Here is a 13,902-nt window from a genome sequence, read left to right as displayed (position 1 = left end):
AGTTTTGTTTGTTCGAGGCTTTAGTTAATTAATCAGCACTATGTTTGTTGTGGTCATTAGTTTTAAAGATGTTCATTGTAAAGAGGATTTACTCAAATCCTCTTTGCTTCTTGAAATAATTTCTTCCTACTATACACTAAACTAAGATAACCATTGATTTATTTTAGCTTTTTAAAGAGCTTTTGAATAATCCAAACATTTAGAGGGGTAGCTCTTACATTATGATACTACTACGCTTTTCAAATTATTTTTAATAATTTTGTTAAGTAATTATAATTTATAATACCCAAATGATTCATTACTACATAACAGTATGTAAAACTTCAACTATCATTTGCAATTTACTGTATTTATCATTTTTATTGTTAAAATAATAACTAATAACGCTGTTCCAAGAACAAAGGCGTTAAAAAGTTCAACTACCTTCTTAACTAGCCATAATATTCAATAACAGTTTCAACAAGCCTCTAGCATGCATCATAAAATTCTAATTAAATCTCTTCAGCATTAACGGTACAAAGCCAAAGGTTTGAAAGGAAGCCCTTCAAACAACGCAAGCTTCACCACAGGACCTAATAATGTCTGAAGGAACCATTTATCGTACGTACTACCGATATAATTTGCCACAACTTACAGCGAACAAACGACGTATCACCAACAAAACGTACAAAGAACAAACCTCTCTATTCTTATAAGTATAAGAACGAAAGTTGCATACAGACTTTAAGATTTGTATTCGAACGTCGAAAGCAATAAACCCTAGACTAGAATATAAAGGACTTTTCACATAAAATTCAATATTACACAAATGGTTTCCCCTTGTAGTGGTCTATTGGTAAATTGTATTACGGTTTTCCATATTCAAGAATTCAATTTTCTAGCTACTTTGGTTTTGTTGACGTTGTACAAAGTTTTTATAGAATATAGTAATAAGACTAATACATAATATAGCTTTTTCAATGAATTAGTTTCTGTATTTGATTACAAATTAGTGATAAGGTGTTTTTCGTTCGACAAATAACAAAAAATGCATTTTAGTACATGTATATGATAATATTTATTGTATACTATTTTTATCAAACCATATTATTACTTTCTTATTATAATAGAGTTACTTTACGTATTAGAGTATAAAATAAAAACTCTATTAATTTTATTGACACCATTGAAGTGAATATAGTATCTACGTGAAATTTCCTCTCAAGGAACCCTTTGTAAAAAGGTTTTTTAGTACTGTTGTAACTCAATTGCTTCAAAGGGAGACACAAAATAATATAAATACCATTTACGTAAATATAAAAAGAAAGTCTAATACAGTTATCTTTTGTCACATTACAATCGTTTCAGTCGAAGATGGTTTTGCGGAGTTATATTTTCTGGAAGTGACGTCATGATTTTTAGTTTAGTATATATTATGCAGTTTTCATAACAATAATTATAATATAGGTATTGTGACCTGAATAAATTTCATAGTTTAAGTTACACTGAACTCCCTCTTGTATCCAACATGAATTTGAATAATAATGTTATCAAATTTAAAGTTAATTTTTAATTGCCAAATTCGACACTAAAAATAATGACATCGAAAGATACTCATAGTAAAATCGGAACCGATTTTTATGATAACAACTTTAGATATAAATAGATTTTTAATAGTAATTAATGCAACCTAGGAATCAGCTATTTTGTTTTTTGAAAAAATCACAACATATATTGGGGTAGGTACCATTGTTAGGTATTACCTACCTAATGGATACCTATTAAGTTAAATACGATGTAGGTACTACCTAATAATTATTAAAAATCAAACATTTCAAGTAGTAAGTTATAATATAAATAAAAAACACCTATAGATGTCCTATCTAGTTTTTACAACTCAACGGTATCCACCTTCGTAATACATTTTACCTAACGTCACAAAATGTTATTTATTTGAAGAGTGATTTTCTCTTACATCGGAGAATTATTGAAACGAAATTTCTTAATAAATAAAGGAAATAGCGTTGAATATTTGGATTCCCTTCCATTTATATTATTATAAATAAGTTTTGTAGTGTGTATCTCGATACGGGCTGACTCTCGGCTCACGGCTGAGAATAAAAATGTAATAAAATATAGCCTATGTTACTTCCTTATATTTAAGCTTTTTATCAGGGAACAAACACAACATAAAAATCGGTCCAGTTCTTTTAGACAAACAACCAAAAAAACAAATAAAAAGCTATGTTTCGATGTTTCATTTGTAGGTATTTGTAACATAACAAACATAAATATGACTTAATCCATATTTTGAAGCCTAAAAAAATTATAAAATTTATACGTATTTCAAAAGATTTTCTTTGTTTGTTCGGTGTTGTATTATTATCTAGAAAAATACTCCTCATATTATTATGTTTGGTATCTTTCTGATTATATGCTAATTTGGGGTAAAAAAAAAAACAACATTTAGAGTGACACAATGTGCTTTATTTATAGACAAGGAGCATTCTTTACAAAACTATATACAGCCTTCAAGCACTTTCTCACATTAAAACAATATTCTGAGTAGCTATTGTTGTTAATGTAAGCTTCACATAGTTTAATTTTATTCATTTCACATTTATTCATTTGTACCTATCATTCACAAATCAAAAGAAATGTTCATGAATCTATAGGCTATTTATTCAATCCGTCTGTTTATTAACCCATACAGGAAATTGGCTTAACACATTTTAATGACCTTCAAAATCTGCGAGTTAATAAAAAGACGAAAAAAAATTGCCTACAAAAAATACATAAAAAACATCAATGAATTTACCAACTGTCTTATTATGGCAGTATGTCATTAAACACTATTTAACAGAAAAGAATTGAAATAAAATTAGTTAAATAAAGGAATCCTTCTGTGTTCACAAACGTATGAAAAATTCTATAAACTACAATATCTCACTCGTATCCCTGCTATCCCTGATTTTTCCAATTTTCAAATGACATGGCGATATGAAACATTAAGGACCATTTGCATTATGCCTTTCCACGCGAGAAAATATTTAAAATAAGTAGAGTATGTTCCGAGTGGCATAATGCAAACGCATTTTACATTAAACTCGATAAATCTCTCCCTAACTAAAGTGCACATGAGAAATGGCTCCTATATTAAAATGCATATCATGCGATACTTAGTTTAAAAAATAAAAAAGGAAAATAAAATCAACCAATTACGCAGTATTCACAAGCTGTCTATTAACTAATAAACAAACATAACTTCAAACAAAACGTTAACCTAAATTAAACCCGTTAAAACAAATGAAATAATCCCATGAAAATAACAAAAAGAATTCTTAGAAAAAAAAGAAAATAAAAATGCTTTGATGACAAATAATGATGATATGATTTCGAAATTCTTTATCTAGCTAAATTTATTACCTGGTAACGAATAAAAAGAAATAAACGAACATAGATCAAGAAATTACAATACAGAATACACAAACTAACCCTTTTTATATTTACTCACAAAATCCAAATAGTAAATTACAAAATATTTAACGAATATATAAATTAATTTCATAGAAAAGGCACGTTTTTGGATTAAAGGAACTTGGTTGGACGTGGTCACGACTTATGTTTTCAATGACTTCAATATCAGAGGCAAATTTCTTTTCACATTGAACTAAAGTACTAAATTCCTGTTGTTATTAATTTTATAAACAAAATAAAAGGCTATCAGACAAAAGTCGACGCCTTCAGGTCATTTTTTACCTAACAACTAAAATTGAATTCATTTACAACCGTCTAGAAATTATATTTTGTAGACAACGTATTGTTATAATAATTTGCCTTCGATATTATTTCTATCTAACAGCCACATAACAGTTTTTACAATAAGAGATTGAAACCTTTTACAGTTATTTATTTAAATTATCTCTAAATGCAATAAAATAAGAAGGAAAATACAATATGTAATTAATCACAAACATATCAAAACCGTATTGAGTAATTTTTATGTAATTTATTAGGTATTTAATCTAGGTATATGCTACTTCTTATGAACTTATGTGAACGAAGCTAGGATGCATTTTTAAGTTGATTTTTATGTATCATTTTAATATTTTATACAACAAATAAGTGATAATTATTAACTGTAGTTTACAAAACGTGTTATAAATTTAGTAACTTTTAAAATAAAGCATTCAATTGACGGACATATTGACGGTCTATTTCCTAGTATTTATTGGTTTTAATATTTATTTGCATATAAAAATTAGTTGACGTGGTTTTATACAAAAGCTTTAAAAAATGTATAACGTTGCATGAAGCTAGTTTAGTGTTTTCTATTAAAACAAATATTAGTTTATTATTTTTATATAAACGACTTAGGGAATTATGTAGTGAATGATATAATTATGTTTATAAATTACTTATCTCAAAACTTTTAGATTTTTTTATGTTGAGAAAATTATTCATTAAAACAAAAATCGTGGGGCTCGAGTCATTTTTACGGTAATTTTAGTTTCACGTAGATTTTCTTTGGTTTCGCCGAAAATTATATTGTTGAACTCGTATTTGAAGTACAGTCAGCATACTATATAAATCATTATTATAATAGTTCCTTTTAAACTATTTTTTTTTCTCCTTTTTTTTTCATTTAAAGGTAAAATATTACTACATACTCATGAAACCATTAATTTAATAATAAAACGTGAACGTTTCATTTTTCGAAATTATAAGATTTTATAGGTTTGGTCCTAAACATTTATCCAACCCACATAAAATTATTATTTATTGGTTAATATAATATGTATGTTTTAATGAGATATGATATGTTTCTATATTTATAAAATTATTCAGGATAAATTTATTTTCATAAAATCATGCTTTTAACTCAAGATACAATCTTTTTATATTAATTATTTAAGAATGTAATAAGCAATGAAGTTATAAATCTTGTTTTATTTACGAACCTTTCAAGCACAAACTATTTTGAGACAAACATAAAAGTTAACCGTACACTGTCATATATAAAAATACACAAAGTTAATTATTATAATAATGCTGAAATCATAGAATATGTCTATTGTATTTTGTAATACGTGTTTAAGTACAGACAAAAAAAAAATATCTTCAAAGATAAACTTAGTATTAAGAATAAAACCTATTATTATAAGCTTTCCATTTACCAATATAGCCTAGGCACTTACGGCGACAATATTTTGGCATTAGTAAAGATCACCCGGTTTTTGCACACTGTACATTTAGTCATTTACCACCCGTGACAATAAAGGATGCAATTATAAAAACGATGCTTTAATTCTAACATTTAATGGCCCGGGTTATACACATAGTAATAATAATCTAGTTTTGATGTTAATGAACGGTGATTGTTACCCATTAAAAACCTAAATTAACTATAAATTTAAAAACAAAATGTATGCGATATGATAAAAGAAAAAACAAAACGAACAATCGACATAACGAACAAACGCGATTGAAATGTATTTTCTACTTAAAATAGAACGAAACACCCAATTGATACGAAAATGAGACCTTAATTAAAAGCAAAGCGACACAAATCAAAATTTAAAACAATCATCTTTTGCACACGAAATGTATAAGTTTCCTACCTTAACCCTACGTGATATATTAAACAGCAAAACGTGATTTATCTCTTGTTCCATAAATTGTTGATAAAGCGTTGTGAATTATTGTATAGTTCTCCGAGAGAAAATTCGGATTTTACGAGTATATTAAGATGGCGTTCATACAAAAAGAAACTGAACCATATTTCACTCAAACAGACGGTAAAGACCGTAATATAGCAGCGTCTTAGAATACAAAATAACCATAACGTATAATCTTCATTTGCAGTAATACATTTTATTTATCACTGTAAGGAAATTAATTACATTCACAAACATGTAGAACATACTAGAAATTCATTCTATTGCACATTAAACTAATCAATAAAGAAAAAGGCCAATAAAAAGTAAAGAGGTATTTAGTTATATTGAGGAGAATATCAAATCATACATTAATTTTATACGCAACATTATTTTCAGTTTAGTTTTTACACAAAAGTCAATGTGATCGACGAAATGGTGATATACCATGATTCATCATCATAGCAAATTATTAATTAGTTATTCACCTCATAAAAAGGAGCTCTATACAAACATAGCGTAAATCATTTCAACCGATACAACCAATCTAGAAACTACATTTACAGATGCTTCCTAATTATTCCATGTCTACTAACAAACCATATCTTCTTTAAAAGCATCTTCACAAAAACGAAATCACTAGACCTTCAAAATAGCATTCCTAGACTCAAAAAAGCAATTCTCCTCTAATATAATAATCGAACAAAAACACAGAAAGCAAAGCAAGTCCTACAAGCTAAGAAGTACTTAAATATTGACTTATTTGTCACAGCACGAATCGAATACCACACCGTAGTTCTCACTAGACATATTTGGATGCCATTCAACCACAGGGTGTAGAAATAATACGAGAAACGGTATTACTGAAATGTATTTACATTATTTGCGGCCTGATGAAGAGAAACTTATAACTGTTTATAATTATTCCCATTTAATTGAAATCAAACAGCTTGATACGAAATTAAATATGGCATCTCGAAGTCGGAAAGGTAATAAACCCAGATTTCCAATATAAGTTGATATATTTTTCAAAATATGAATGGCTTATTTTCTATATTTCTCCTTTTTGCCACCACTTTTAGATCTATTACAGGAGATAAATATGGTGCAAACTCTGAATAACAAATTTAATCAATATAGGAAACACCAAGCAATTGACAAACATATAATCAGACCGCAACTAAAGAGCCTATTCTAAAGTTTCTCATCGTTCATACTACGAATAGGTAACAACACAACTAAAGGAGAGAACGTAAACATAACACGCAATGTACTTACAGTGATTAGCCAACATGTACTCGTAAACAGGTTACCACTAAGTGAGTAAGAAACTTCTAGTATAAAAGTGATAATTTTCGACCTAGCGTAGGATATGGAGGACTCACACTTGACGCAGCGCTAAAGGAATTTGAAACGTCTGTATAACCAATAAGGTTGTCTTTAGATCGTCATTCATTGGTAACAAGCAATAATTATAAAAACCTGTCCAAAATGATGGATTTCCTTTCAGGCGATGCGAGGAAAGTATTAATCACTTCTCATAATTGATTAAATGTAAACCAGCCAATAAATATCCTTATAAAGTTCTGGAATACTTGAGGAGTAATAAAATATTTAAAAAGGGGTGAAAATCCTGCAGTTATACAGACATTTCAAATCGAATTACCGTATTAAAAATGCATTGCGGTTATCGCTGCGTCAAGCCTGAATTATCCTAATACAATCAAACTATTGTCCAAATTACAAAATTACATCATATTGTGACGTGAAAAGTGTAAAACATTTAGTTATCTATTTTCATTTAGCTGCCATAATATATCTTAATCTATTAGAGGACTCTCCAATTTTATCATTTAACAATTTGGTTCACAATTGCAATTTCTCTTTACCACATGCCTTCATTTTATGACTGTGAAGTTAGCCTCACATAATATTCTAGGTCGTAAACAAAAAATATAACCTCTTTGCACACTGCTACATCTACGATTCGCAGTAACTTCACAGCTATAAACTTGTGCCGACACGATATTAAGTTTATTGTTCTGCGTGACAGTTGAACCCTGAAGCAATTGGTAGTCGTCGAAGTTGAAGATCCATTACTTCGCTAGTAATTGAAATTGGTTAGTGAATATCACGCTAGAAATAAACTCAATACCGTGTAGACATTACAAAATTCCTTATCTATTACAAATTTGGTTCATGGCGTCTCAGTTTAGAGATCGTCAAAGCGTTCTGGAAATTTCTTTCATGTGTATTACCATAAGCACGTCAGAAGGGCGCACCAAATTTTGTACTGTATGAAGGTGGACGCTAGGAAGAATAAATGCAGGATCAGATAGCGTACGTTGTCTTGTCTAACAGGCCTGGTGACTAGAGGCGTGCTTCCCTTGGCTGGGAATTGGCCAGTGCGGTAGAACTCTTCTAGCATTTTGTCCTTCTCTATGAAACGATCGTAGAGCCAGTTGGTCATGCCTTCAGGGTCTGAAGGTACCTGGGGTAAACGGAAAAACAGTTATTCGATGGCTACGTTTTCATCCACGTATTGCGAGAGAAGGTAACTTGAAATCATAACAGACAGTTTATTTAATAAGACAGTTTGTAATGACTGGTAATATATTATACTTAGTTAGACTATCAGCAGTACCGTCAATGATAAATACCTACTAAATAGCATAAAAATGTGCAACATAATATGATACTATCTTGTAAACTGGATAAAAACCCAATATTAAGTAGACTGCTTGCATACCATTATAACTTGGACACCTAATTATAATTTTGTTTCCTGTTAAACCGTTATTCCAAATCTATACTAATCTGTACTTAATATTATAAAGCTGAAGAGTTTGTTTGTTTGATTTGTCCGATTTGAAAAATTATTTCGGTGTTGGATAGCCCGTTTATCGAGGAAGGTTATAGGCTATATATTATCACGCTAATACCAACAGGAGCAGAGCCACGCGGGTGAAACCGCGGGGCGCAGCTAGTGAAGAAAATTTAATCTAAGAACGTCCAAGCACAATTTTTCTAGAACTTACCTCAGAACTGGGATACAATCTATAGTGTATATGCGTGGTGCAAGCTCCCCGGATGCCACGCACCACGTCAGTGAGATGGAGGGGTACTCTCACCGGGTACGCGATGGTTGATTTAAGCTCTAAAAATATCCTTGAAACTTCTACCCTTTTTCCAGAACTTACCTCAGAACTAGGATACAGTCTATAGTGTATATGCGTGGTGCAAGCTCCCCGGATACCGCACACCACGTCAGTGAGATGGAGGGGTACTCTCTCCGGGTACGCGATGGTGACGTCCAGGATCCACTCGATGCTGTCACTCGTCTTGGAGACCTTGATGCTGTTCTGGTTGAAGTTGTTGTCTGCGGAAAATAATATTCTAATGGTGACTTCTTAAGGGTAGCTAATATTACTAGGAAAGTGGCTATGAAAATGTTAAGCTAAGAAAACTTTTGAACAATTGGCAGTCTTTATACTGCTATATAAAACGAATTTTTAGATTATGATTTATTACTTGAAGTTTTCAGTTTACACCTGTATTTCTAATAATATATTAGTAGAGGGAAATTATCCGAGATACAGTCGTACGTGTATATGTATATGTTTGTTTATTCCAATTTATTTTGTGCAATCGTTTTTCTGATGATTTTTAAATGAATTTGATAACCTTATGATTATCTGTAGATCTTAATAACTAGCATTTTTTTCTTTAAACCTTACCTTTCTTATCCTCACTTTTAGACGTGCTGGGTTGTTCTCTGTGGGGCCCCACTTCTTCCATGATGACCTTCATTGCCCCCGCGCGGGGCAACGTGACATACTCGAGTTTGGGCAAATTGTTCTTCTCGGCAAATCTGTTACAAAAATAGATATGAAAATAAAATATGTAAGCATTATTTAAAATATCTAACGAATAATATTCTCTAGGTGAAGCCCATATAAGATGAGAATAACATTGTTTGCTAGAAGTCTAAATATTTTTCAAATTAAATTTACCTTCTATTATTTAATACCTACCTAGCTACCTTTCAATGAAATCTCAGTTAGAATCGGTTCAGCCGTTTCAAAGATTACACAGGATTAACTAAAATTGCCATATTTTTCATTTCAACTTCTTCATTGAACTTTCTTCTGCATTAAAATTAGTTATTTTATAATTATGAACACCTCAATTTTATATACATACCACATTATCACGTTAGAACCTACATTTATTTTTATCCAGACCCATTATTTCTGTATGAACTTAAGCATTTAAGAATTAGGTCATAACCTTACACCCTACACCCCACCCTTAAAGAAATGAGGTGACAATTTATCTTCATCTCTCATCCCATTTACGTAATCACTTAACTAATTATTTTTGTCAATGTCAATGCAAAATCAATTTTTAATTCGATTTTGTTATTTATCTGCGTATTATTTCCACTTATTGATATACCGGTCAAATGTGGCTACTTGACCACATTTTTTTACTTTTTCTTAGCTAACTTATTTATGTTAAACTTTTATTAACATTTTATGATTTGTTCATGTCATGGATGATTTCATCATTCACTTTTACTAGGTATTTCTTTAAAATATATTGAATCTGACATTATTTACAAATAAACGTAATACAGGTCAAGTTGACACTGATGTGGTATCTTGACCTTGCACATCAGTTTTCATAGGTAGATGCTTAACATTCTTGTTTTAGGCTAAGTTGCTATTACTTTTTAAGTCTTCGACTTTTTAAAAATTGCAGCCCGAAGCTTTACAATAAACTGTTAGGCTCTGGCTACCTGGTCAAGTTGCCACGGGATTTGTAATGATTTCATACAACGCATTACATGTCGGATAGGGTTGTCACAAACAAGACACAAATTTTAATGAACTATTTATTTATTAAACTAAATTTAATACATATGTATATGTATATTACTTAATACCTATAGGTATTTATTAATAGGTAAGGAAACATTTATTTTTCATTAGAAATATGCTAAATCGTTGTCATCAAAGAGAGTATAAGTATCTGGATTGTCCGAAATTTGCAGCAAATTTATTGATTTTACTATGCAAAACTCGAAACAGATAAAAAAAAGGAAAAAATGCAGTCACGTTATTTTTTGTGTCAACCCTAGGCGTCGGTCAAGTTGCCACGCAGCGGTCAATGGCAACTTGACCTAACCTGAGGCATCAATGCCCAAGCAAATATTTCGACAGATGAGCCTAAAATTGGATAGTTCCCACTGTAAAATCAATCTCTAGGGTTTATTACACAACATATCAAAACTGTACTCACCTGAGATGTGCAGTTTAAGCTCTACAAACATAATAATACTGACACCGGCAAAAGATCCTTAGTCACAGTCACACTTCGAAACGTTATATTGCGAGAACCAACAGCGTTACCGCTTTAAAATTAAAATATGTTACCAATTAATATTTTAAAAACCTACCAACATCGATACGTTAGGTCAATTTGCTTTCAATTCTACAAAATTTGATATTTTGTTGTTAAACGGAAGGTGTGGTCAAGTTGCCAAGTAAAGGTCAAGTAGCCACATTTGACGGTATTATTGTCATTAACATGGATTTTACATTAGCTCATCTATATCTTCTTATATATAAAATTCTCGTGTCACAATGTTAGTCTGCATACTCCTCCGAAACGGGTGGACCGATTCTCATGAAATTTTCTGTGCATATCGGGTAAGTCTGAGAATCGGCCAACATCTATTTTTCATATGTACCACGGGCGAGGCCGGGGCGGGCCGCTAGTATTATATAAAAAAACTCAATGGTGACTGATATAGTGATCTATCAACGCACAGCCCAAGCCACTGGACGTATCGGGCTGAAATTTGGCATGCAGGTAGATGTTAGGCCGTAGGCATCCGCTAAGAAAGGATTTCCAAAATTCTTGCGGGAACGGGGTAAAACGGGGATGCACGTACAAAGTCGTGGGCGGAAGCTAGTCTCAAATATAATGAAGTAGGTATCTTAAATAAAAAGTCTGAGGAATTTTCTTGAACTTTGAAATTAACAAATCAAAGTGCCTCAAAACAAATTTTAAGAATCCACGTTTAATTTAAAATCCTCATACTTATAACGACAGAAAAACAATACCATTATCATGGACATTAATAAATAGCATTATAAAAAATTGGCCCTCACAAAATGAAACAAAACATCTTTTGAAGTGCACTCAAAACAAATACAAGTGGGCTTACTTGCCTGCCTCGTTAGAAACAAAACACGAATAATTGGCTGGGGGTGTTTTTAGTATTTATTTTTGTATCTCTATGTTAAACATTCCATGTATTGACATTGTACTGTGAAACAATTGAACTACTATATTTCATGCTGGATTTAAAATGGTCGATTCAGTGTATCAGGAAAAAAGAGGATTTATTTAAAAGTCGGCTGAATGTATTTTGTGGAGTGTTTAATATTGTATCTTAAAACTTCAGAACCGAATACCTACTTCAATTTTATATTAGTCAGTGTTTTATAGCAGTATTTCAGTAGTATCTAAGTAGGTATATAAAAGTGATAAGTAGGTATATTATGTGAATTCACCTATATAACATACTCAGTGAATATGAAAATTTTAATTCGTCCAAGATTATTCTACAGTAGATCAATTTAATTCTTACATAAATTGCCTATTTTATTTAAATCAAGTAAAAACTAGTAGGTTTATTATACGCTTGAGAAAAACGCAGATTTCTGCGTGATATACCTATTGTAGCGTATAATATATAAACCTATTCACACAAACCTTTGGCTAATTTCTCTCCTCTTATGCAAGAAACCTCCTTCAGGAAACAGCACCATAAACTGTCTTCCGAGAGGTATGTAGTATTTGTGGATGTGTGCTCGCAGTTCTTCTAAGGATGCATCTCGTCTTGCTTTGCCCTGGAAATAAGAATCTTATTGTAATTGGCGTAAAGTTCATTATTGTAAATTTAATGGTAATAGGAAAAAAGTTTATATTGTTGAAAAATTTTATGTATGTCTTGTTTATTTTAATGGATTGAAGTAAGAAACAGCGTTGTTATTCGTTTGAAGCTCAAATGTCGAGAGAAATATTCATAATATACCATCCAAACAAAGCCCAAGTGGTTAACTATTCCTAAAATTACGAATCGTGAAATCAAATTTTGATCGATTTTTAATTGTATACAATATACATACAAAGATGACGCGACGACGCGGTTGGCGCAGTGGTAAAGTAACTGCCTACTGAGCCGACGGTCCCGGGTTCGATCCCCGGTCAGGGCAAATATTTGTGTGATGAACTCAATTATTTGTTCTTGGGTCTGGGTGTTATTATCTATATATGTATTTATTAAATATTATATTTATCGTCGCCTAGTACCCACATCACAAGCCTTAATTGAGCTTACTGTGGGACTAGGTCGATTTGTGTAATAATGTCCTTATAATATTTATTTATTTATTTATTTATTTATTTATTTAAAGATAAGCTCCAGCTACATCACTTTAAAAGTAAAATAAGTACCTACTATAATTGTGAGTTTACATCATAATAGGGTAATTTTCCTCTTAAGTAACACTTAACACTACATCTAATATCTGCATGTCATATCAGAGTCGATTGTCTCCAAAACAGCCATACCACACAATCCAGCATACCACTACAATAGCTCCTACATCAGTATTGTTACTAACTTTAACACCATACATTTGTACCCATTCCATCAGCCCATACATACTCGTCCTCTCAAGATGCACCCTAATCCATCCTACCCCATATGTTAACTATTAATGGGCCCGTCACGGATCATGAACTCAATGCTAACGGTTATTACCACTCAATGAGAATGCACTTTTACTTTCCCTTCATTACCAACATTGAGGAGCGTGTAAAAATGACGCGTCTGTTATTTGATTAGCACTTTTCCCTAATACTTTTGGCAATGTTTTGTTAAGCTGTAGATATCAGTATGAAAATAAAGCCTTGTTTGTATTGCTTTGTTTTTGCTCACACAATTTTTGTTTTGTTTATTCCTAAACTTTAGAATAGGAGCAGAGGCGGCTCGTGACAAAATTTTATCGGTGTTCACTTGAAATAAAACACTGAAAATACATGGTGTAAAGCAGTACAATTTATCAAAAAAATTACTTAACTATAAAGAAAATGCATACGTGATACGTCTTTCTTTTTGGTGTGCAAAAATATCTATAACCTAAAGCGACAAGACCGATAGACGCCAATTGCAGTTCATTCAACAAAT

The 13,902-nt window shown here is 31.3% G+C and overlaps 1 long non-coding RNA gene across 1 annotated transcript in view; it reads right to left on the bottom strand.

Annotated features, from left to right (window-relative positions):
- Positions 1-2,444: 2,444 nt before the first annotated feature.
- Positions 2,445-13,902, bottom strand: part of LOC149906882 (uncharacterized) — a 291,557-nt gene continuing 280,099 nt past the window's right edge. The window contains exon 2 of the long non-coding RNA XR_016456951.1: positions 2,445-3,665. This is a non-coding gene — a long non-coding RNA (uncharacterized LOC149906882). The remainder of the gene's footprint in view (positions 3,666-13,902) is intronic.

This window comes from Colias eurytheme, chromosome 7 (genome assembly GCF_061535395.1).
Source record: "Colias eurytheme isolate Ceu_HAF_F1 chromosome 7, ilColEury1 Martin Lab GWU primary, whole genome shotgun sequence".
Classification (NCBI taxonomy): Eukaryota; Metazoa; Arthropoda; class Insecta; order Lepidoptera; family Pieridae; genus Colias; species Colias eurytheme.
Note: the sequence above shows the minus strand (reverse complement) of the source record. Positions and strands in the feature narration are given on the sequence as shown.